General features: G+C 47.4%; 1 protein-coding gene across 4 annotated transcripts in view; it reads left to right on the forward strand.

The window, feature by feature from the left end:
- The window catches only part of ARL15 (ADP ribosylation factor like GTPase 15), a 277051-nt gene that overhangs the window by 36630 nt on the left and 213794 nt on the right, over window positions 1-26627 (forward strand). The gene's annotated exons all lie outside the window — the stretch shown is intronic.

Raw genomic sequence — 26627 nt, forward strand, 5'->3', positions numbered from 1 at the left:
CTTCTTCAAGGGTTGCAACATAAATGTTCTTCATTAACCATTTTGCCAAAATATGCAATGCCACCATCCCTTAAGCCTCTTTCTAACTACCGTTTTTTTTTTTCCGTTTTGTGGGCCGTTTTTTGCGTTCCGTATACGGAACCATTCATTTCAATGGTTCCGCAAAAAAAACGGAATGTACTCCGTATGCTTTCCGTTCCGTTGAAAGATAGAACATGTCCTATTATTGCCTGCAAATCACGTTCCATGGCTCCATTCAAGTCAATGAGTCCGCAAAAAAAACTGAACACATACGGAAATGCATCCGTATGTCTTCCATATCCGTTCAGTTTTTTTCTGAACCATCTATTGAAAATGTTATGCCCAGCCCAATTTTTTCTATGTAATTACTGTATATGCCATACGGAAAAACGGAACGGAAACGGAACAACGGATCCGTGAAAAACGGACCGCAAAACACTGAAATAGCCATACAGTAGTGTGAAAGAGGCCTTACTCTCATAGTGTTTAATAAAATGGTTGATTTGCAATTTGGAGGCTAGTTTCTACAGACCTGGCAGAATGCCGTCTGGCCCCATTAACTATAATGGGGTGCAGCGGTGATCCGGCAGAAAATCCCTGTAAGTACCAAAAAGCGGCACATAACTGCAGCATCTGAGGGTTTAAATGACCGCGATCGGCATTCTCTCTGAGGCTGGATGCTGCCGGTATTACACAGCCAGCACCTGACCCGTATGGAGCGTGATTAGCTGATGATCCCACTCCATACACTTAGGGCTCTTTCACACAAGCGGATCCTGTGCGGGTAATCTGCTGCGTGAAAGACTGCCAAGCCCCGTTCCGGACAGCAGAGAGACGGAGCATTAACGTGATTGATAATGTTCTTTGCCTCTCTTTGACCTTTTTACTATAAGATCACAGTGACCGCTTTATCTCGCTGTGATTTTGTAGTAAAAAGGTCACAGAGAGGCATGGAGCATTATTAATCATGATAATGCTCCGTGTCTTTGCTGTCCAGAACGGGGCTTGGCACTTTTCACGCTACAGATTACCCGCACTGCATCCACTCGTGTGAAAGAGCCCTAACAGTTGTGTTGTTGGGCGTGGAAAGGTTAAAGAATGATGTTTTACTCCAGTGCCTTTCTCTGCTGCAAACTGCAGCGATGACCTGCTATTTGGCACGAGACCACTGCAGCCAATCACTGTCCACATAAACTGGCAAGTCAAACCAGTTTGTTTACTAACCGCAGTGGTGATTGCCTGGATTTGTGATGTCACCGCTGCAAACAAGCATTATCCTTAACTGTAGACCGATAGATAGTGATTGGCTGCATCGGTCACAAGTCGTATCAAGGCACAACACTGGGAGTACCGGGCCAGCTTCACAGAGAATGGCGCTGGAGATACAGGCGAGTATATCATGTATGTATGGTTTTTTTTTTTTTTTTTTTTTTGTTCAAAACAGTTTTTTTTATTTATTTTTTTGGAGACTTTTTAATCATCTTGGACAGCCCTTTTAATTTTGAGAATATATTTCAAGGATAGTTTTTAAGAACAGTGAGATCCTGCAGAGTAGTCCTGTCTCATTTACACTGCACATTATCTGTGTACACAAGGATCAATCCCTGCTGTTTCTGATCTGTTGGTGTTGATGTTCCCAGCTGTCAAATAAGGATTTATTGCTTTATTGTCAGCGTTGTCACCCTGAGAACACAGCAATGTGATAAATTAAAAGGACGCTACAGGTAAAGATTTATCTGGGTTTGCTTTGCAGCTGAAAACAGTCTGTGATTCCCACTGCTTCAGACAGAACACCTGGATGTAATGAACTTGAATTAGATGACAGGAACTACATAGAAATCACTTGATCTCTACTTTTTCAAACATATCACCATGTCTGCACCTGTTCAAAACGTTAAAGAAAACGTACTGGAAAAGGTTAAAAGCGAAAAAGAACTAACCTCCACCGATTCCCCCTTCACTACCGTTCTGACGGTGCTGCAGTCCCTGCTGTCCTGAACGTCCTGTGCCAGCTCGAAATGCTGGGAATCGCCTACTGTAGTATTTCTAGTATCTCCGGCATGTGGAGCTGGGACAGGGAGTGCAGAGGTGAGGGATTAGTGCAGATGAGTTAAAGGGAGTCTGTCAGCAGTTTTGACCATGCTAAACTGCTGACAGCACTTCATAGGGACTGTAGAGAGGAATACAAACTTGCCTTTTGTGGAGCTTTCCTCATTAGGAGTAGTGTGAATACTAAGTTTTATTCTCCCAGATTCTGCTCCTGCAAGTTTCTGTCTGGTGACTGGGGAGGCTTGATAGTAAAGAGATCTCTGCATAGAGCTGCTTCACAGCCACTCTCCTCTGCTCTGAGTGACTCCTATAGCATCCATCCAGGAGACCACTATAGCTGTAGAGCAGACAGCCGTGGAGCGATTTGGAAGGAAACCAGCAGAGGGGTGGGGAAAGGTAAGTATGGTCAGCAACACAGGTCTAGGCATTGTTGGGGGAGGGGGCAGGATGTTAAATAGAACCTGTCACCTGGATTTTGGGTATAGAGCTGAGGACATGGGCTACTAGATGGCCACTAGCACATCCGCAATATCCAGTCCCCATAGCTCTGTGTGCTTTTATTGTGTAAAAAAACTGATTTGATACATATGCAAATTAACCTGAGATGAGTCAGAGCTTGAAAATATGACTCTTCTCTGGTCACACAAGTAAGATATGACTCTTTTATGTTAATTTGCATAAAAGTTGGGAAGTACAAAAAATGCAAAATACTCATTGAATTTGTCTGCAAATGGAATTAAAAGTTTAATTTATATGTTTAGGGTAACACAATGAACATTTAGAAACTCTCAGTGAGGGTAGCATAGTAGAGGTGACAGGTTCCCTTTAAGTTGCAGATAACCCCTTTAAAGGTGTTGTCCGAGTTCAGAGCTGTTCACCCTGTCGGATCCGTCCTGCCGCTATTTCGCCGTGCCACCGGACCACCGCTCCGCCCCCATTGACGATAATAGGAACGGGGGCGGTGCTCCGGCGCAGCACGGCGAAAGGCCGTCGGACCAAAAGTACTGCATGTCTGACTTTTTAGTCTGGTGGCCTCTCGCCGTGAACTGCCGTGCTGCACCAGAGCTCCGCCCCCATCCCAATTATAGTCAATGGGGACGGAGCGGCGGTCCGGCGAAATAGCGGCAGGACGGATCCGACAGGGTAACCAGCCTGTCGGATCCATCCTGCCGCTAGTGTGGAAGTACCCTAACATAAAAAAAATATATATATATAATTTGTACTGCAGCGTCCAAAAACGCCTTAAAATATAAAAGAATTGATTACGTATAGTGTACACCATATTGAAAAAAATATCTAAATTGGTTAAATTGGTACTTCCCTTAAAAAATTTGGATAAAATAAAAAATGAACAGGAGGTTGTACATACCCCATCATGGTACAAATATAATCTACCGAATGCCCTGCAAAAAAACAAGCCCTTACACAGCAACGTAGACAGAAGTATAAAAAAGTTATGGGGTCGGAATATGACGATGCAAACAAGTATTTTCAAATCAAGGCAACTGGACGTACTGTAAATTTCTTGAAAACGTTTCACTCGTTCTTCCAACAAGCTTTCACAATTCTGAGAGACTGTACAAGAATTCTCTGGGAATAAATATGTAACTGAATCTGGTAATTATACCCAGCATGGGGTCAAAGGTGTTGATTCCATTATCCTAATTGGAGTCAGTAGGTGATAATGACCTCCCAGAAAAAGGTGTCAAGACAGCATTGTATGCATACAGATTGCTGGATCCGGCAGGCAGTTCCGACTACGGAACTGCCTGCCCGGAATCCTCTGCCGCAAGTGTGAAAGTACCCTAAGGGCTCGTTCAACACGTATTTTGCATTCCGTATAAGGGCCATTTTCTGCGTTCCGCATACGGTCCATATACGGAACCATTCATTTTAATGGGTCTGCAAAAGATGTGGACACTGTGTTGCTCCGTTCTGTGGCCCCGCAAAAATTGAGTCCTGTCCTATTCTTGTCTGTTTTGCGGACAAGAACAGGCATTTCTATAATAGGCCTCCTGTTCCGTTCCGCAAATTGCGGAAGGCACACGGGCGCTATCCGTGTTTTGTGGACCGCAAAAAGTCCTTACATTTAACAGTCAGGAACAGCTGATAACTAGTTACACAGCTATTTTACCAGAGAAGTGGCCTTGACTGGTTGGATCTGAGTCTGAGGCATTGTATGTGGAGTCTGGTTTCAACTTACAATGGTCTTTTTTTGACCCATTGTATGTTGAAAATATCGTATCTTGAGGGATCACGGTATTTATACTTTTATTTATTTAAGTTTTACACAATAACAGCATTTTTTAAAACAAAAAAAATCATGTTTTAGTATCTCCACATTCTGACAGCCATAGTTTTTATTTTTATTTTTTGCCCGATTTGTTTTATGTAGGGGCAAATTTTTTTTGCAGGATGAGGTGACTGTTTGGTACTATTTTGGGGGGCATATGCCTTTTTGATCGCTTGGTGTTGCACGTTTTGTAATGTAAGGTGACAAAAAGATTGTTTTAGCACAGTTTTTTGTATTTTTTTTTTTTCTGCAGCGTTCAGGTAAGGGGGTGGATCATGTGATATTTTTGTAGAGCCAGTGGTTATGGACGCAGCAATGCCCAATATGTGGTGTTGTGTTTTTTTTATTTTATTTTTTATATTTTTATTTTGGGACATTTTCTTAAAATTTTCTTTTACTTGAAACTTTATTTATTATGAAACCCATTTATTTATTTATTTATTTTTTTGTCGCATTCTGTGACCCCAACTTTTGGGGTCTGATACCCTCTGCAATGCATTACAATACAATCTGTATTGTAATGCATTGGCTGTCAGCTTTTATGCTGACAGCCTGCCTGTGAGACCCAGCCTAAGGGCTGGATCTCACAGGCTTCCGTAGAAGGGAAGCCCCAATGCCTATGGAAGGCATCGGTCTTGCCTTCTCTGCCATCGGGTCCCCACCACTGCAGCGTGGGGACCCGATGGAGACGCGGAGGGCACCCATACTCTCCATGTCAGCTTTGACCGTGGCATACAAGGGGTTAAAACGCTGGCATTTGTGTTTTCGCCAATGCCGGCGTATGCAGCAGGGGCCCGGCTGTCAGTGACTGCCGGGTCTGTGCCGCTAATTGGGTGGGCGCAGCTCCTGCACCTGCCCGATCAGCCCGCCGTACATGTATGCCGCTGGTCCTTAAGTCACGTCCACCAGCGCCGTACGTATACGTGCGTCCTTAAGGGGTTAATATTGATGAGCTGTTACCGTGTAGCTCTGGTGATGGAAGGCAGGTGAAAAAAAATCTATTTAGACCATTTTCTGAAGACCATTGATAACTTCTCCTGACACACTAGTGGCAGATCTGGACCAGTGGCTGCAGAGTTGGGTTTTTTGGGCTTTGCCTCTTTCCCCCAAGCAATACGTATTGGATCAGGATCTGTTCAGGAAAAAAATGATGGCTTTGCACAGAAGTTGAGTCAGTTTTTATCTGATTTCCTTAAAGGGGTTGTCCAGGTTCAGAGCTGAACCTGGACAGACCTCCATTTTCACCCAGGCAGCCCCCCTGACATGAGCATCGGAGCAGTTCATGCTCCGATGCTCTCCTTTGCCCTGTGCTAAATCGCGCAGGGCAAAGGCATTTTTCTGAGTTCCGGTGACGTACCGGGGCTCTCTATGGGGCTGACAGGAACCCCGGTGACGTCACCGGCACTGATGGGCGGGATTTGGCTCTGCCCTAGCCAGTAAAACGGCTAGGGCAGAGCTAAAGCCCGCCCCTCAGAGCCGGTGACGTCACCGAACACACTGCCGGGCGGAAGTTACCGCCCGGCAGTGTGTTATTGAAAACAAAAGAGCCCGTGCCCTGCGCGATCTAGCGCAGGGCACTGGAGCGCATCGGAGCATGAGATGCTCCGATGCCAGGCTCAGGAGGGCTGCCGGGGTGAAAATAAGGGTATGTCCGGGTTCAGCTCTGAACCCGGACAACCCCTTTAAGTGTGTGCGTTTTTTTTTTTTTTTTTCTGCCTGGATTGTATCTGGATTGCATAAAGAATAAAACCTAAGCCTGAACATTCTACATCCCCAGCAACCATCAGTGAACAATGCATTGCATCCGGATGTCTTCCGTTTTTCACACAAAAATTTATATGGAGCCAGAACTGCATGAAAAACGCACAATATAGAACATGCTGCGTTTTTTTTTTTTTTTTTTTTTTTCCCTGAACGCAAAGATGATGCGTGAAAAACTATGCTTCTGTGCACAGACCCATTGAATTGAATGGGTCAGGATTCAGTCCCGATGCTGCATTATATCCAGGCGGAAAACTCACCTGTGTGAGAGAGCCCGTAGTGCATTTGCTCATGCTAAAAGACAGATCTGCATCCCATCGACAGAAGTCCAGACATGGCCACAGATCACGACAAAGATCAGTTTGTTGTATTGTCTGTATCAAGAACAATTAGCGTGACCAGGGAGTTATTTTTTAAACTGACTCCCTTGTCGGCCAGTTCAGTCTGGCATGTTGCGGGTGGGATTGTAAGGAACGAACGATACCTCAGATGAATGTTCAGCTACAATGCGGCCGATCATTATCTGAAATGTTTGGGCGGCTTAACACTGTGCAGACACACTGTGGGGCGATTTATCAAACCCCACACACCAGAATTCTGGCTTCAAAAAGTTGTTGGTAGCTGTGGCAGGCGCAGCACTATGAAGTGCCTTTTGCGCTGTGGCATTAGAAGAATTCTGATATCTCTGACTTTTAGTCTAACCAGACTGTTTGTTACTCTGTAATTCCTCTAGCGCCGTTCTATGGAAACAGTAGGTTTAAAGAGCACAGCAAATGATTGAAATAACTTCTTTATTAACTTCAACTTTTCTTCATATATAACACTGCCGCCTCCGCAGCAGATAGTCCATGTACATAACACGTGTTGAATAAAGTATCATAAAATGGCGGTATGCATAAGATGGTGGTTCTACTGTTCAATCTTAACATAACATACAATTATAGTGGATATATTTCTCTTGAGTATCTGTACTCTCACTTTAAGTTGTTTAAGCACTTTATGATCTCTGAGAGGTATATCTGAGGTCTAATAGTTCTACTTGCTGAATTTAGATGCAATTTGCAATATGCAGTTAGCAGTAACTATTTGAAGATTGGTTGTATGCAATTTGGATTGCAATATGTAATTTGAATTTATTTGTTTGCAATTGAATTTGTGGTTTGCAATTGATGGAACTGTAAGTAAACACACATATAACTGGTTCAGTATACAGTTCTAATCACTATATTAACAGTAGGAACATGAAGAGGGCACTGGCTATATGTTCAGTCCCCTTAACTCAACCAACATCTTACCCCCAACCCCTCACCAGGAAATAAACACACCACACCACTGCTTGGATTTTATCGGCCACAGCAGCCGTTTATTAAATAAATACAAAATATATAACAATAAATAACAATAAATTAACCAATGACGAGGGAGGTCCTAGAAGCCCCAATAACTCCATACACGCTGGAACACCTGCGTCTCCATCTTGCCCCCAGCCGTTGAACCCAGCTCGGAGGCAGCAACTGATGGACGCGTAACTAGTTCCTACCAGCTCCTCAATGAGAGTCCAGCCCCTCCCGCGGGGCCCTCTCATCCTCAGGTACCACCATATTCCTCCACTTCAAGGACCTCCCCCGCCTCCACGAACGCGCAGCTTGACCACCTCAACCCTGCGCGTCCCTCCACATACGCAAAGCAATCTCCACACCACTCTGGAGCCCCAGAGCCCACAAATCCGTACCCACCGCATTCAGGTGCACCCCATCTGCCCTCCAAAACGCACCCTCCCCTTTCTCCAACACCTCATGCCGCACCACCACACCGCCATTCCTTGCCATAAACCGGCCCACCGCTCTGTTCACCTTAATCCGTGCCTTGTTAAGGCTCTCCACTGACCTCGCACCCCTCCACGCCTTCCGCGGAACAATGTCCGACCAAACCGTTACTACACCCGGAAACAACGCCCAGATCCGGAGCAAATCAAACTTGACGTCCCGAATCAACTCCCTAAAAGGACGCCTGCCCAAATCGTTCCCCTCCACATGTAAGACTAACACGTCCGGAGGCCGATCCAATCGCACAAAGCGATGCACTTCCCGCAAAACTCCACCCCACAACATACCTCTCACACCTAACCACCGGACCGTAGCACACTCCTGACTAAAACCCAACTGACGCCCATTTGGCCGTACATCCGCCCTGACCGCACCCCAAAACACATAGGAGTGCCCCAGAATCCACACCAAAGCCGTCGCCGCCAAACCTGCGAACACAAAAAGAAAAGGAAACATTAACAAACCCGCCTACCACCCCACATACTACTACAATAATGCAGGCCTAATATATGACTTAAAACGCACCGACTCCCACCGCCCAATCCTCTTAATCTCCTCCTCACTGGCGCCCCACCTCGCCGCCTCAGTCGCCGTGCCAATCCTGAATGAATGCCCCGAGTAATCCTTCACCGGCACACCCAAGAGCTTCAAACATTTCCTAAAGACCGCCAAAAACTGAAACCTAGACAAAAAGGAACCATCCTCATGCCTAAGAAAAGGAAACTCATCGCGCGGTAACCCCGCCCCGTAAGAACCTGCACACCGCACCGGACACATACTACAGCCTGGCACCGCGAACAACGTAAACCGCCGACCCCTGCTCTCCTGATCAGTCTTAGACCTACGAATCCGGACGTATAACCTGTCCCCTGCCAACTCGACATCCTCACTCCTGAGTCCCCCCGCCCTGCTCACACTGTCACACACCAACTCTACCAAGCGAAAAGCACCGAAAAACGCCAAAGCAAATGCCGCCCTGAACAGCACCAACTCCCAACCGGAACTACACCCCCCCCCCCAACTTATCTCCCATTTGCAGCAGCAGCTCAAAGGACACCGGCCTCCGACAATCCGCCACCTTGCCCGAGCCCCTGCGCCACCCTTTTAACACTTGCCGCACCAAAAACCCCTTAGTCCAATCAGGCAACCCCCGCAACTTAAAACCAAACGCAACCCCCGCAATAAAATGATTAACCTTCGACACCGACCACCCCTCGCCCTTCAACTGCCCCAACAACATCAGCAACCGCACATCCTCATCACCCACCCCAACACCCCAGGCCCCGTTCCAAGTTTCCCAGGTCGCCCACGCCTTACCATACTCCCTCCAAGTACCCGGGCTCAACGAATCCCTCAGCATACCCATCACCGCTCCTCGAGGATCCCCCACAGCCACGACGGACACTCCAGACCCACCAGCTCCGCTTCTGGCGCAAGAAGCCGAAACCGCTCCCACTGTAGACGAGAAAGAGAATCCGCCACATGCTCCGCCACCAACCACATGTTAATCGACAAACAACGCAGAACCAAAAACTGTAACAGCCTAACCACCGGCGGAGAAGATGCGGACAAACTGTTAATAGCCTGAACCACCCCCAAATTGTCACAATGAAAACGCACCTTCCTGTTCTCAAATCTCTCCCCCCACAACACAACCGCCATTACAATGGGAAACAGCTCCAACAACGCCATGTTCCTCACCCAGCCCCGACTCACCCACGAATCCGGCCATACTCCCGCACACCACTGACCCTGGCAATAGGCCCCAAACCCCACTCCCCCCGACGCATCGGTATACAACTCGAACTCCACACTATCACACAACTCCGCCATCATCAAAGACCTACCATTATAATGACCCAAAAACTCCGCCCACACCTTCAAGTCCCCTTTCAACTCCTTGCGTAACCTGATAAAATGATACGGACCCGCCACCCCCGCCGTAGCCGCAGCCAACCGCCTACAAAAAATCCTCCCCATAGGCATAATTTGACAAGCAAAATTCAGCTTGCCCAGCAAGGACTGCAACTCCCTCAACCTAATCTTCTCCTTGACCAAGGCCCTGCCAATCTCCAACCGCAAATCCACCAACTTATCCTGCGGAAGCCTACACTCCATCCGCTCCGTATCTATAACAATCCCCAAAAAACACAACTCCGTCACCGGCCCCAACGTCTTTTCCTGCGCCAACGGCACCCCAAAACGTGCAAAAACAGACTGCACCGTGTGCAGCAACAACGAACACACCCGCGAATTCGCAGGCCCCAAACACAAAAAATCATCCAAATAATGGATAATGGGTCCACCACTACCCATTCCAAGAAAGAACTAAAGGTCTCAAAGTATGCACACGACAGAGAGCACCCCATTGGCAAACACCTATCCACAAAGTATTCCCCCTCCCAAAAACACCCCAACAACCCCATGCTCTCCACGTGAACCGGAAGCAACCGAAAGGCCGCCTCCACATCAACCTTAGCCATCAACGTCCCCTGCCCCAACCGCCTCACCCACTTCACAGCCGCATCAAATGAGGTATACACCACCGAACAAAGTTCAGGGTCGATACCATCATTGACCGACGCCCCCTTTGGGTAAGATAAATGATGAATGAGCCGAAACTTGTTCGGCTCCTTCTTCGGCACCACACCCAACGGGGAAACACGCAAACCCTGCACCGGCGGCACCTTGAATGGGCCCGCCATCCGCCCCAACTCCACCTCCTTTTTTAACTTTTCCGCCACAACATCCGCATGAACAAGCGCGGACCTAAGATTCCTCAGAACCGTAGGCCCCGCCGTAGCCACTGATGGAATCCGAAAACCAAACCTAAAACCATCCCCCAACAATCCGGCCGCCACCCGATCCGGGTACCTATCGAGGAACCCCTGCATCTCTTCCACCCGCACCGGCGTCCGTCCCTTTTCCAGCCCCGTCACCCCCCCTGTTCCTTCCCCCTTTGAAGCAACGGTTAGCTCCATGCGCTCCCCCACACCCTGTGCACTCATGTTTAAATTTGCACTTGGCGCCAAATCTGCAATTTCCTTCGTTAAAAAGGAAGCACAGCCCTTTTGCCGACGCCGCCGCCAACGCACCAGGGGATGACCCCCCCGGACTCCCCACGAAAGGACTGCCCAGCCCTAGGAGGCGCCGTCACCCTCAACCACAACCCAATATCCTTATGATCCCACCTGATATCAGGCCTCACCGCCTTACGCTGCCTGAACTGCTCGTCATAACGGAGCCAGCCCACACCACCATACACCCGATAAGCCTCCCCAATCGCGTCTTGGTAGCAAAACAGCGCCGAACAGCATTCAGGCGCCCGTTCCCCAATGACACTCGCCAATATGGCAAATGCTTGTAGCCAATTAGCAAACGTACGCGGGATCAGTCGATGTCGACGCTTATCCTCGTCCTCCTTCTTCCCCTCATCCTTCTTGCCCTTATCCAAATTGAACCGTTCCAACGGGAGCAGCGAGAATATCTCCACATACTCCCCCTTCCAAATCTTTTCCCTCACCTCCTGCTTCAAATGCGCCCCCAGCGGCCCCTCAAAGCACACATAAACCTCACCCCGGGCCCTATCATCCAACCTCTGCACCTCCTCTTCCCCCCCCGCTTGCGTCTCCACCGACACCGACCCCGCCGCGACCACCGGCAACCCTGCACCCAACCCCGTCCCCACTCCCCACCCCGGCAAAGGAGACCCAGCACCCGCACCCATACCCGACAACCAACCTGCCAGTCCCCCCAAAAACTGACCCAAACCCTTACCAAACTCCCCCATGTTCCCACCCCCACCACCCGGGAAACCCTGCGCCAAAACAGATCCCCAACCAATCTCACCAGGCATCGCGGGCGCTGTGACTCCCGCTGCCGTCGATCCTGACTCCCGCCGTAACGACACTTCGCCGTCAAAGCTCCTGGATGTCGACGGCTGCTCATCCTGGACCCTCTGCACCATGCTAGCCGGACGCCTGGACGATACCGCAGCACCCGCCAACGAAAAGGAATCCTCCTCCACACCGCTAGAATCTTCTCTGGGCCTGCCCAGGCACTCCTCTCCCACCAGAGCAGCCCGAGGAACCTGGATACTGTCCGACCGCCGAGTGGACCGCCCGCACGGGGGGGGACTGGGCCGGCCCACCGTACCTGGTCCTGCATCCCTGGCCCCAGCCGCAGGGAGCGGGGGAAGGGGCGTCCCGCTCCTCACAGGGCCCCGCCGAGAAACGGGATTCCTCCCACGGCGAGAGCGGCTCGCGGAAGGCTGAGCGGCCGCTCTCCGCCGCCGAGGGTCCACAGGGGGGCTCCCTATCCGGCGCCGGGCCCGGGGGGTGATGTCAGGGCTTAGGCGCGCCGGCGGTATACTCCGCCGCGGCCGGGCAGCCCTAGTAACGGGGGTAGCCACCGGATCAGGCAACACAACGCAGGCGCCCACCTGTTCCTGCAGCCAGCCAGGCCCCCTCACATCCGCCTCCCGCCGCAGCCTCTCTAACAGCTCCTCCACCGACATTCCTTGCGCCGCCATCTCCACGCACGTCCTGCACGTTTCGCTCCCCTGGCCGCACTGTCCCGACTTCCGCCTCCTTCCTCCAGCTCCGCTCAGGCCACGCCCCCCCCGCCGCCCTGGCAACTCGCGCCTCTGCTCCTATCCCGCCCCCACCACCAACTAACCCCTTCCTCACCTGTCCTTCACACGCCAGGCCTCCTCATGCGCGTCCTCCCCCATCGCTGCGCTCCAGTCCGGCCTGACTTTATACAGATTTCATGCATATGCAATGTGTTTTCACCTATTTTAGTAGAAGTACATCTGGGGGATCTACTTTGAACTTCTGACCAAATTTTCACTTCTAAAAACAGTAGGTGGAGCTGGTGCTCAAAAAGTCCTACAATTTTTGTGCAAGTGACCCTAAAAAGTTTCAAAGCGGATACTGTAGCTGGCCAGCCAAGACCTGTCCTAGGTTGCTAATATAGCTTATATGTTTATTCATCTAAACCTGCCAATAACCTTAATACAGTTCCTATGTCTGTGTTAAAGACAAAAGCAGAGTTATTTACAGTGACTTCATGTTTGGATGTCATATAACTGTAGAATATATAGATGTCCAGCCCCTTTTAAGGTCCCCCTTCTCACTCTCCCAAAAACCTTCATTACAATTAGTACCAAATCCATGTCCGGTGAATGAACTTCAAAGATCTAGAGGAAAAATTCCCATGGGCTCATTTGGCACAAAGTGTCACAATACTACACTTGTAAAAAAAGTCAGTGGCAGACAGACGCTGACTGTCCCCTGACAGGTTTCATGGCAGATGCCCTTTGTGCTCACACCCTTAGGTGCCGTGTTCACTGTTCGCTCTTATCCCAACGATGTTGCGGGATGTCGGCTGTTAGTTACAGTCGGCGTTAGTTGGTGATGGCTTGAGTACACTTTCGGTGACATAATTAAGTTGTTTGTGGGAATTACCTGCTTACAGGGATGTACTAATATTTCACACTGCAGGAAGGGGTTAATAGAGATATAGAAATGGCTAAGTGAGGACATGTTTATTGGTTCGTATGGTTGACATCTTTGGCAACAAAGGATTGGGCATATTTCCCCTAACATCCGCTGTCTGAATAGTTGGTAGGTCCCGTTCATGTTGACGCTTAGCCCAAATTTTTGGATTTGGATTTTGAGAATATAGAATTTGTAGGTTCATTTGTTTCTTTTTGCTCCGCCCCCCCCCCCCATTTTTATTTTTTTTATGCAGTGCCGATACTTCACAGGCCACATGTTGTATTAGTGTGCATCCTGAAATTTGTCACATTGATGCGTTTTGAAAGCCTTTTTTTTTTTTTTACCAACCTTTTTTCCTTTTCTCTTGACCCCTTAGTGACCACCCATACGCCTTTTTACGGCGGTTACTAAGGGGCTTTAGGCTGGACCAGCGCATTTTTGCGGCGGCCCAGTCTAAGTGTTGCACGGGTCCCGCGGGGAGCGGGGACCCGGCTCTCACATGAGAGCCGCGGCCCTGCTCTAACAGCCCGGACCGGCAGGAGTGCCATTCCGGGCTGTTTAACACTTTACATGACGTGGGCAATGGCGTTTTTCCTTTGAAAAAAATTGGAAAAAAAAATAATCTTAATGTTTGGTATTGCCATGTCCATAAAGACCCGGAATACATAAATATCACATAAATTGTCCCCTGCGGTGAACGCCATAAAAAAAATGACAGAATTGCTAATTTATTGTTTTGTGCATTTCCCGTCTCGTGTGCAGGTGTGTCCTGTCTTGGCTCAGAGTCAGAACGAGAGAATGCATGGAAAGAAATTGAAGTAAAAAATTAATAGATCGCAGTTTGTAGATGTGAACTTGTTTGGTCTGTGTTGGTAGAAAACAAAGCGGGGCCGCGCCATATGCCTCATGGGAATAGCGTGTTGTGAAACTCTACTGCAGCATAAAGAGCCGTATGAATCATAAACTCTGTTAAAGAATAACACGGGGCTCCATTCCCCTCGCTCAAGGGACTTATAATAACCAGCCTACTTTATAAAACTGTTGTGCCATACATAGGGTACAGAAAAGTGTGCGCAACATGGTGGAATGAAAGGCAGCCATTGTTTTCTTGCTGAAACCGGACTGGTGCCCGGATGATGGCCACGAGTCTGGCGTTAGAAAACCCAGACACTCGGCTGTTGTCGTACAGGAAACTTTCAGCCATTGACAATGAGCGAATCGATTCTAAATGAACCTGATTCGTACCGAATTCTAAGGCTACTTTCACACTTGCGTTCAGAGCGAATCCGCCCAGACGGATCCGCTCATATAATGCAGACGATGGGATCTGTTCAGAACGGATCCGTCTGCATTATATTGTAGAAAAAATTCTAAGTGTGAAAGTAGCTTCAGACGGATCCGTCCAGACTTTACATTGAAAGTCAATGGGGGACGGATCCGTTTGAAAATTGAGCCATATAGTGTCAAATTCAAACTGATCCGTCCCCATTGACTTCCATTGTAACTCTGGACGGATCCGTTTGCCCCCGCACGGCCAGGCGGACACCCGAAACGCTGCAAGCAGCGTTCAGGTGTCCGCCTGCTGAGCGGAGCGGAGGCCAAACGCTGCCAGACTGATGCATTCTGGGCGGATCCGCATCCACTCAGAATGCATTAGTGCTGTACGGATGCGTTCGGGGCCGCTTGTGAGAGCCTTCAAACGGAACTCACAAACAGAGACCCGAACGCTAGTGTGAAAGTAGCCCAACAACCCGGACAAGAATCTATTCTACCAGAACCAAAGCTAAAGAGAGAGAGAGACTATGCTACTCTGTTTTTTTGGCATTGTCTTTCTCATTACAGAGAGCGCGTAGTACGTGTAGGCCAGGTAATACCCCTCTGGGTTTCTAGGAAATATATTCAAATTAGCTTTCCTAAGCCTATCTGATGCCAGCAGATGTAAGATGCCCTAATTTTCATATATATTTTTCCCAGAAAGCTAGAGGAACGTTAGATAGAATCAAGTAATGTCCAGAGAATAGGTCATCAGTATAAAAATCTCAGAATAACACAGCTGAAAGTCTATATGTAAGTGTCGCACAGTGCCTCTTACTAAGGGCTCACTTACACGACCATGTGGTTACCATGCCCATGCTGCGGACCGCGAATAGCAGACTGCAAAACACGGACACCGGCCATGTGAACTCTGTGCTGCGGTGCGGACCCATTGACTTGAATGGGTTCCTGATTTGCTAAATACAGCAAAAAATAGGAAATGTCCTATCTTTTTCAGTATCTTGCAGATCGCGCACCCATTCAAGTCAATAGATCCACATCTGCAGTATATTACGGACCTGACGTTTTAGATCCTCAACACAGGTCTGGCAACCATACGGTCGTATTAATGAGCCCTAAACCGTTCTGGTGAGAGCCCTAAGGTGAACCCTCTACTGCTGTATTCCCCAACCTGTGGCTCCACAACTACATACCATGAGAGGTGCAGGCTGTCAGGTAATAATGGGAGTTGTAGTCTAGTGACAGCTTAAGAAGCACGACCATTTTTAAACAGAAGAATTGGGTTTTTCCCAATAGAAAATGATTTGAATTTGAGACTGGCTTACATTTCTCACTCTGACCACTGAGCCTGTTCCTGAGGCCAGTTCCTGAGCCTGTTCCTGAGGCCAGTATCCTGAACGTGGAAAACCATGACCAGTGACTTGGTTTATACAGCTATATCAGAACTTTATAGTTAGGTGCTGAATTGCTTCTTATAGTTGTTTGTATGCTTTGTTCATATCCTTGTTGCTTACATCTGTTTATAATAACAATGTTCTTCATTGACTTTGGAGGTTCAAAAATTGAGTAATATAATACAGTGAAAATGTGATCCAAGAACAATGGAAGTTACTCCACGTAATTTACGATCAAAACTTTAGTCCCCAGGAGACAAAAAATCAGCACTGGTTCTGTTTATTTTCTTTGGTGCCTCCTTCCATGTTACTGGTTCTGTCTTATTTTGACAGCTTTATTTCCCTTCATCTCAGTATTTGTTGTACCGTGAGCTCCTGAGACCTTGTATTTAAGACTCATTCAGACAGTACCCAGTGACTTATGGCAACCAGCCGGATTCTGTGGTTATTTTTCTAGCTAAATTTAGTTAGGTGAACTTAAAGCGTACCTGAGTTTTCAAAGTAAAATTTGCATAATGGCCCTGCGTTTTTTGTACCGTCATAACTGTGAAGGAACATTTATTTATATATATAATATATATATATATTTTTTATTTTTTTTTGGGTGCTTCTGTAAAGTCTCTTTCAGCCATACTATTCCCTGTTTCAGCTGCACAGCTAGATGCATTTCACGCAGAAACATAGGGCGTATCCCTTCTGTGATATCTGCCAGCACTGCACTGCTGTGACGTCTTTTCCCTTACATCCCGATCCCACTATGTTTGGTTTCCGCTCCAGAGCTCACAGAACAGATAAGGAGGGTGGAGGTCACACTTAGGCTACTTTCACACTGGCGTTTTGGCCTTCCGTTTGTGAGATCCGTTCAGGGCTCTCACAAGCGGTCCAAAACGGATCCGTTTTGCCCTAATGCATTCTGAATGGAAAAGGATCTGCTCAGAATGCATCAGTTTGCCTCCCTTGTATCTCCATTCCGCTTTGGAGGCGGACACCAAAATGCTGCTTGCAGCGTTTTTGGTGTCCATCTGGCGAAACTCAGCCAAGCGGATCCGTTCTGACACACAATGTAAGTCAGTGGAGACGGATCCGTTTTCTATGACGCAATCTGGCACAATAGAAAACGGACCCGTCCTCCATTGGTGTTCAAGACGGACCAGTCTTGGCTAGATTAAAGATAATACAAACTGATCCGTTCTGAACGGATGCAGACAGTTGTATTTGAACGGATCCGTCTGTGCAGATTCATGACGGATCCGCACCAAATGCGAGTGTGAAAGTAGCCTTACAGACACACAGGAGGCTCCTATAATCTTCAGAAGCAGTGAAGAAGCCATTCTTTTATCAGTCTCAGGATCTCAGAAAGCTGACACGTCCCCATTTCCTGTGAACCATCTCTCTCAGGCAGTAGACTGCAAATTAGGTGGAAGTGAGACCCCCTAATGGACATGGCTTTGCAGTGTTTTTTTGTTTTTGTTTTTCAGGTGGATGCAGGCAGATTTTTAAATTAACTGATTTAGAAATTTGCTATTTGCACCATTCTCATCTAAATGAAGTTGTGTGAAAGTGCACTGACTCTTTAAAGGTGAAATGAATGATGTTGATTATGTTGTGACAATGGCACCTGTCAAGGGGTGGGTTATATTAGGCAACATGTCAATAGTTAGTTCTTATAACCTGATGTTTTGGAAAAAGGGGGCAAAAATAAGGATCTGAGTGACTTTGATAAGGTCCAGATTGTGGGTCATGGCATCTCTAGAACAGCAGTTCTTGGGGTGTTCCTGGTGTGCAGTGGCGAGTTCCTGCCAAAAGTGGTCCATGTGTCGGAACACAGTGCATCACAGCTTGTTGTGTAGCTGCAGACCAGTCAGAGAAGCCATGCTGTATCCTTTCCACCACCAAAAGCGCCTACAATGAACAGTTGAGCATCATGACCATGTAGCAGCATGGAAGAAGGTGGCCTGGTCTGATGAATCGCATTTTATTTTTCCTCACGATAACCAGGTGTGTATGCATCACTTACCTGTGGAGGAGATGGCTCCAGGATGCAATATGGGAAGAAGACAAGCCGGCAGTGACAGTGTGATGCTTTGGGTAATGTTCTGCTGGGATGCCATGGTTCCTGACGTTCGTATGGATGTGTCTTGTACAACCTACCTAAAGATTGTACTGACAAGTACACCCCTTTGTGACAGTATGTATTAAAGGTTGTGGTCTGTTTTAGCAGAATAGTGCAAAAACTGTTCAGTAATGACTTGAAAAACATGACCGAGATCAAAGTGTTGACTTTGTCTTTATGTTTCCTAGATCTCAATCTCATAGAGTGTATAATACATTAGTATATTATTATATTTGAAATCTACTAAGAACGTCTGGTTTGACCAACAGCCTAATGTGTATAGGGAGCTCCTAACTGTACCTAAACAGATGATGTTAGGGGAGAGAAAGATCTGAGAAAATGAATATTTGCACCCAACCTTTTTTGTCCTCAGAAGATGCAGCCAGAACTGTATGTGGGAATCGGGAGACGTGGCTGTTTGGCCGACAGCTATCGAATGTGTATGGCCAGTGTGACCAAAGTTTGTCTACAGATTTTGGCTAGCTGTGAACATAAGATGAGCTAATGTGTATGTAATGTTTGTCTCTCAATTTCTTCAGTCTTTGCAGATAATTCAAGATGGCCTTGAATTGTTGGTTCTTTGGAGGGCATACCATTGATGTGTAGAATTGTGTTCTTGTTGAGCGGGCTTCTTTCCCCCCAGCCTTTAGTGTCGTGGGGGAGTCAGAGCACTCCCATACGTTTTGTGGCTTTTTAAGGCTACTTTCACACGAAGAATCCGGTAGGCAGTTCCGTTGCTGAAACTGCCTGCCGGATCAGGAAATCGGTATGCAAACGGATATCATTTGTTTCCAGATTCAGATCCATCTGACTTAATAATAATAATAATATTTATTAAAGTGCCATTCATTCCATAGCGCTGTACATATGAGAAGAGGTATTCATACATAATACAGACAATTGCACTAAGCATAAACAAGACGAGTTACAAACTGGTACAGAAGGAGAGAGGGCCCTGCCCGTGAGGGCTTACAATCTACATGGTAAATGCATTGAAATACCTGAGCAGTCTCTCCAGTGTCATCCGGAAAAACAGGTCGGGTATTTATTTTTTTCACATTTTTAAAGTTCTGCACAGACCGGAAAACCGGATCCGTCAATGCTGCAATTTCCTTAACACTTGGTACCGGATTCGGCATTAATACATTTCAATGGAAATGAATGCTGGATCCGGCAATCCGGCAAGTGTTCTGGAATTTTGGCCAGAGAAAATACTGCAGCATGCGGCGGTGTTTTCTCCGGCCAAATACTGTAAAAGGTACGTAACGGAAGACTTCCTGATGCATACTGAACGGAATGCTTTCCATTCAGAATGCACTAGGACAAAACTGATGCGTTTTTTTCTGGTATTGAGCCCCTAGGACGGAACTGAATACCGGAAAACTTTAACGCTAGTATGAAAGTAGCCTAATCTAGGTGCTATCACTTGTTCAGGACCCACTAGGTAGCTCTCTGGTAATGGTTTAGCTGACCATACATACATGGGAAATGTCTGATTTGGCTAATTTCTACCAAACAAGCATGACAGATACTGATGGAAGATAGATTCCGTTTGCTACATTTTTTTTGGAAGTAGTTGTGTAGTTGTTGCCAAATTGCTGATGTGCACCAGATCTATAGAAGCCAAATAAATCAAGGCTGAAACTGATTTTCCATCTTATTGTCTAGACATCAACCTTCACAGACCAACCATAAATGGGAAGTAGTTTAGAAAATGTTGTCCTGAGATCTCTGTTGACCAGCTCTATTTTGTAGCGTACCTGTATCTAGTGTTTAGGACTTTTTCCAGTTTCAAAAATTTTCTGAAGTTAGATTGTAATAGAGAAGACACAACATAAATGTCCATGACCGAATAGCTAGAAAAAGACCATGCCTAAATACTTTAGATCTCAATTGTAAACTGTTACTGTCCTATCATTTACTTCATTTTTGGGGATTTTTTCCCCAGTTAGGTTTACAATAGAGAACCTCATATATCTTATTTTTTTTTCTTTTTTTCTTTGTGTGTCTGGAGTGAAGCATTGTCTTGACGTAAGCACCTGTTGATATTTTCTTGTACGACACTTGAAGAATACTCAGCAACTTGGTGAGAATTGCAGGATATGAGACATGGGTACCTCCCAGCATCAAATTCAATGGCCCTAGTTCTTGTAGTCAAATATACAATTCTGGGACAGGATACAGTCCTTCATAAGGCCTGAGAATGTGTGTTGAGATGATGGGCACAGCTTATGTGTGTGGGTATTATCTACATGTATGGGGTTTGTGTTCATCTACACTGTGGGAATCTCTGAGTGACAGACTATTAAGTGTCGATGTGTTTATCGGTATAATATACTGTGTGTCCTATGGACAGTTGTTAGACTGAGGTCCAAGAAATATACATGCGGATAGGGCTGCAGTAAACTATCATTTTAGAAATCGAGTATTCTATTGATTTTATTTTTTACAGTTACTCAAGTAATCTAATAAGAAAAAAAACAAATAGACTGTTTTCCGACTGTTTTCCTTTATAAAAACTCATCAGACCCCCTTCCATCAGTCCCCAACACCCTTCGATTCCCTCAGTGCTATCAGCTCTGATTTCCCCCCCCCCCCCCCCCCCCCCAGTGCCATCAGCTCTGATCCCCCCCCCCCCCCCCCGGTGCCATCAGCTCTGATTCCCCCCGGTGCAATCAGCTCTGATTCCCCCCCCCCCCCCCAGTGCCATCAGCTCTGATTCCCCCCCCCCCCCCGTGCCATCAGCTCTGATTTCCCCCCCCCCCCCCAGTGCCATCAGCTCTGATTTCCGACGCCCCCGCCCAGGTGTCATTGGTTGCTATGACGCTGTGCACTCCGGACGCCCAGCATTAGTCGCACCAACTTACTTTTCCAGCAGGGGAAATCTGCCGACACTCCATTGTTCCGCCTTGCTCTGTGCCCGACTTCACACAGCGCATCATGTCATGGCGTGTGTACGGCAGGAGTTCAGTGCAGCGGGGGACCATGGACGTGTTGTGGAGTGTCCGGAGGCCCCCTGCTGGAAAGGTGAGTATTCCGAGTGCACCGGGAGACCACGGAGCGGGAGTAATAGCAAGCGCTTCACTCCTGCTCTGTGGTCACGTGACACGAGGATTTTTTTTGTGTCGAATTACTTGATTTAGTCGAGTACTCGTTGCAGCCCTACATGCACGTAAAATATTTTCCGCCCTACAAGAAGCCTTCCATTAAAGGGTCATTCAAGAAATATCTTTTGTTGTGTTCCATGCTGGCAAATTCGCTTATATCACATTCCCGACAAGCTAAATAAAAGTAGAGCTCTGAATCTCATTGTCTTGTGTATTACCGGTGGCAGAAAATGATTTGTCCTATCATATTTCATATTGAAACATTGGTGGTTGCTAGATATGTTTTGGTGCTTTACAGATTTCACTGTAATCTTGGACTGGCTTAAAGGGAACTTGTCACCGGGATTTTGTGTATAGAGCTGCTAGCACATCCGCAATACCCAGTCCCCATAGCTCTGTGTGCTTTTTATTGTGTAAAAAAACCGATTTGATCCATATGCAAATTAACCTGAGATGAGTCAGAGCTTGAAATATGACTCTTCTCTGATCACACAAGTAAGATATGACTCTCTTATGTTAATTTGCATAAAAGGCGGGGAAGTACAAAAATGCATAATACTTATTGAATTCGTCTGCAAATGCAATTAAAAGTGTAATTTTAATCTATATGTTTAGGGTAACACAATGAACATTTAGAAACTCTCAGTGAGGGTAGCATAGTAGAGGTGACAGGTTCCCTTTTAAAGGGGTTACGTGACCGTAACTGCCACACAAGGAGGTATACTTCAACAAAAATTTACTTAAAGGGGTTGTCTCCTCTTAGACATTGGTGGCATATTGCTAGGATATGCCACCAATGTCGCATAGGTGCAGATCCCAGAGGTGGGACCTGCACCTGTCTCCAGAACAGAACCCCTACAAAAGAGCGGATAGCAGTGGTACATGGACCATTCATTTATATGTGGTTTCCACTGCAAGGGTACCTCAGGGTCTCTTCAAATGCGATTGTGCCCAAAAACCCATTTCCGCTTAATCTTCCCTCCGAAAGTCATGTGGTGCTCCTTCCCTTCTGAGCTCTGTCGTGTGCCCATACAGCAGTTTCTGTAAACTGCAGATTTAGAGTAATGCATATTGAATTGCACTTTGTAGGGCTGAAACGATTCATCAATGTAATCGAGGCAAAAAAAAAAATTGCATCGAGGGTTTGTTTAAATCACATGACAACGGAGCGTGAGTGAAGTGAAGCCTCTTACTCACTGCTCCGTGGCCTCCTGACTCTGCACCATGCTGCATTGGCCAGGGCCTTGCGTGGACACATCGTGGACACAAGCTGTGTGTGATGTCAGGTCCCTCCCAGGGCAGGCTGGGAAGAAGACGCGGTCCGTCTCCTGCGGACTCCATGTCAGCGCAGTGCCAGGAAAGTTAAGTATAAACTTAGCGGGGGGTTTGAAGGGGGCACCTGTGATTTAAACTGGGCTGATGGCGCTGGAGGGCATGGATGTTCATGGCAATGGCATGGAGGGGCTGATGGCGCTGGGGGAGTGGGGAATGGGACAATGCATGGCATGGAGGGGCAGATGTCACTGGGAGAGTGGGGGACATGGTGGATGGCATGGAGGCACTGGAGAAGGGGGACATGGCAATGGAGGGGCTGATGGCACTGTGGGAGTGGGGGGCATGGCAATGGAGGGGCTGATCTGATGGCATGGGGGAGTGGGAGACATGGCAATTCGGCTGGCAATGGATGGCATGGAGGAGCTGATTCACTGGGGGAGTGGGGGACATGGTGGATGGCATGGAGGCACTGGAGAAGGGGGGACATGGCAATGGAGGGGCTGATGGCACTGTGGGAGTGGGGGACATGGCAATGGAGGGGCTGATCTGATGGCATGGGGGGTGGGTGACATGGATGGCATTGAGGCACTGGAGAAGGGGGACATGGCAATGGATGGCACTGGGGGAGTGGGGGACATGGCATGGAGGGCGCTGGTCTGATGGCACTGGGGGAGAGGGAGACATGGCAATTGGGCTGACATTGGATGGCATGGAGGGGCATACCTTAGATACACATTCTGGCAGATGAACAGCCTGCTGAAGTATACGATATTGGGTATAGCCGGATACAACCAGCTATATGCTCTTATTGGCTATAATGTGGTCCAAGGCCATCTGGCCATGTTCCGGAATACATGCTGGGTATCGTCCAAAGCGTTTTTTTGGGGGGGGGTTTTCTTCTTTGTTTTGTCCTGCAAAAACCCAGCTTGAATGCTGTAACAAGGCCGGACCCCATTACAATCTCTGCAGCAGCCGGCAGTATCCAGCTATACCTGATATGGTACATTCTGGCTGTTCTTCTGACAGAATGTATATTGCAGCTGTAAAAGAAGCCTTACAGGTGAAACTCACCTTTAATTTGTATTACTGAAATAAATGAACTTTGCACAATATTCTAATTTTTCGAGTTTCACTTGTATGTGTGCAATTATTTGCTATACCACTGTAAGAAATAAAAATATTGTTTTTATAAAACAATACATTATTTTTAGGGCTCTTTCACACTTGCGTTGTCCGGATCTGTCGTGTACTCTATTTGCCGGAATTACACGCCGGATCCGGAAAAACGCAAGTGAACTGAAAGCATTTGAAGACGGATCCGTCTTCAAAATGCGTTCAGTGTTACTATGGCAGCCAGGACGCTATTAAAGTCCTGGTTGCCATAGTAGGAGCGGGGAGCGGGGGAGCAGTATACTTGTCACCCTGGAGCGCCCCGGGAGCCGCACGGACGGTAAGTATACTGCTCCCCCGCTCCCCACTACACTTTACCATGGCAAACAGGACTTTAGCGTCCTGGCAGCCATGGTAACCATTCAGAAAAAGCTAAACGTCGGATCTGGTAATGCCACGAAACGACGTTTAGCTTAAGGCCGGATCCGGATCAATGCCTTTCAATGGGCATTAATTCCGGATCCGGCCTTGCAGTAAGTGTTCAGGATTTTTGGCCGGAGCAAAAAGCGCAGCATGCTGCGGTATTTTCTCCGGCCAAAAAACGTTCCGGTCCTGAACTGAAGACATCCTGATGCATCCTGAACGGATTTCTCTCCATTCAGAATGCACGGGGATAATTCTGATCAGGATTCTTCCGGCATAGAGCCCCGACGACGGAACTCTATGCCGGACAACGCAAGTGTGAAAGAGCCCTAAGAAGGTTTTTCTTATTACAGTACTCGATTAATCATAAAAATCGGTAGAATACTCTATTACTAAAATAATCGTTTGCTGCAGCCCTAGCACATTGCTGTGTTATAGGAAAAGATTCAGTTTTGAAGAATTTGTGGGGTGTAGTTTGTAAAGTGGGACATTTATGGGTGGTTTCTGTTATGCGAGTCCTTCAGAGTCACTAAAGAACTTAGAATGGCTTGGTTGAGTAAAAACATTTCAAAGTTATTACCACATAAAGTGACACGTGTCAGATTTGCAAAATGTCATGCGTTTGGTTTTTTTACGGACCGCAAAACACATACGGTTGTCTGCATGTAGACCTCTTGCACATGACCGTATGGCTTTTTCAGTTTTTTTTGCGGAACGGAACAGCTGGCCCCTGATAGAACATTACTATCCTTGTCCTTTATGCGGACAATAATAGGACATGTTCTATCTTTGAACGGAAATACGGAAACGGAAGGCATACGGAGTACCTTCTGTTTTTTTTTGCGGATTTATTGAAATGAATGGTTCTGTATACGGAACGGAAAATTTAAATGTTCGTGTGCAACAGGCCTAATTCTACTTACCTTGCTCCTCGCATAGCTCCTCTTCCCCGCAGCTGCTTCTCCCCTTCTCCTCGTGCGCAGATGAAAACATCCGGTGGGGGGGGGGTTAGCAGCCAATAGCAGGTGGGGATGGGGACGAGCCTCCCTAGTGTCACCTGTGATACTAGGTAGGCTTGCCCCCCCACAACGGATGGTTTCATCTGTGCATGGGGAGAAGCAGCTGCGGCAGTGCGGGGACCCAGGTAAGTATATTCAGTGTGAGGGGTCCGGCATATGGGGGAGCATTTGTTAGTGTCGGATAACCCCTTTAAACGATGTTCAGCTAGGAGTCCCATGTACTGTCTGTTCTGTTTACCTCGCCCTCGATCGTATGTATTTTGCGGATTAACAAAACACGGATGACTTGTGCTTTCCGCATCCGTAGGTCCGTTCTGCAAAGGATAGTCTATGGCCTAATCTTGGCCGCAAAATGCGATCTACATACTCATTGAAGTCAAGGGGTCTCCAAAAAAAAAGGGTGCCATGGAGATGTCATGCAGACTGCGAAATACATACGGCCGTGTGCATGAAGCTTTAGAAAAACTACTGTTTATTCAATGTTGTAAATAGAAATCTGCGGATTTTGGGTACACCATGCTGTGTGTGGCAGAATAACGTGTAGTATGTCGGGTATCAGTAATTATAGTACTGTACATTACCGTGTTTGGCGCTGGTGCTGCTGACATTGCGCCGTCAGGTACGCTGCTGCTGGACTGATCCAGATACGTTTTATGAACCTCATTAAACACAAGAGGTCACATCATATAAAGTTTATTAATGGCCCTGGGAGACGGATATCCCTGTTTGCTGAGCTAATGTTTACCGCCGCTGATACTGAAGATAAAGCGTTCCTACCTCAAGCAGATATCCTACATCCTTGCCATGCAGTGGTCTGCAAACTATGTGCGCTGACAACTCTCACATGTCCACCACTAGGCCGGCATGTTGAGAGTTGTAGTTCTACAACAGCTGGAGAGATGCAGGTGGCACACTGCTGCCGGGGATGAGTGCTGAGCGTCTTAGGATGTATTCACACTGGCTGTGTGCACCCTGCATCGTGGTACTGACCCATTGACTTGTGTCCTCGATCCACAAGACGTGGCCAAAGATAGCACATGTCCTATGATTTGCTGTGCGGCTGCACAGACCCGGAAGCACACGGAAGACCTGTCCTATCTTTGGCAGCATATTACAGATCGTGGATCCAAATGGGTCTCCACCCCGTTGCAGGGTTCACTCGGCCAGTGCCCGTGGTTTGTGGATCCGCGGTTTGCGGCGCAGTCATGTGAATTCAAGCTAAGTCAGAAAAAGGCTATGTCCTCACCGTAACTGTGCTGCACGTCCGTCGTAGTCCTCTAACAGCCTGTACGTTACCACTGCCTGGTCAGGCTCTGTTCAGATCTGCACCATGGCTTCTATTCTAAACAGATGCCATGCGACAATGCTGGATTCTTCATGTGACGGGCATCTGCAGCACACGATGGACCCCACTGACCTATAATGGATCCTGTTTTGGTTCTGTAAGCTGTAGTGACGGG

The sequence above is a fragment of the Bufo gargarizans genome, chromosome 1 (assembly GCF_014858855.1).
Source record: "Bufo gargarizans isolate SCDJY-AF-19 chromosome 1, ASM1485885v1, whole genome shotgun sequence".
NCBI lineage: Eukaryota > Metazoa > Chordata > Amphibia > Anura > Bufonidae > Bufo > Bufo gargarizans.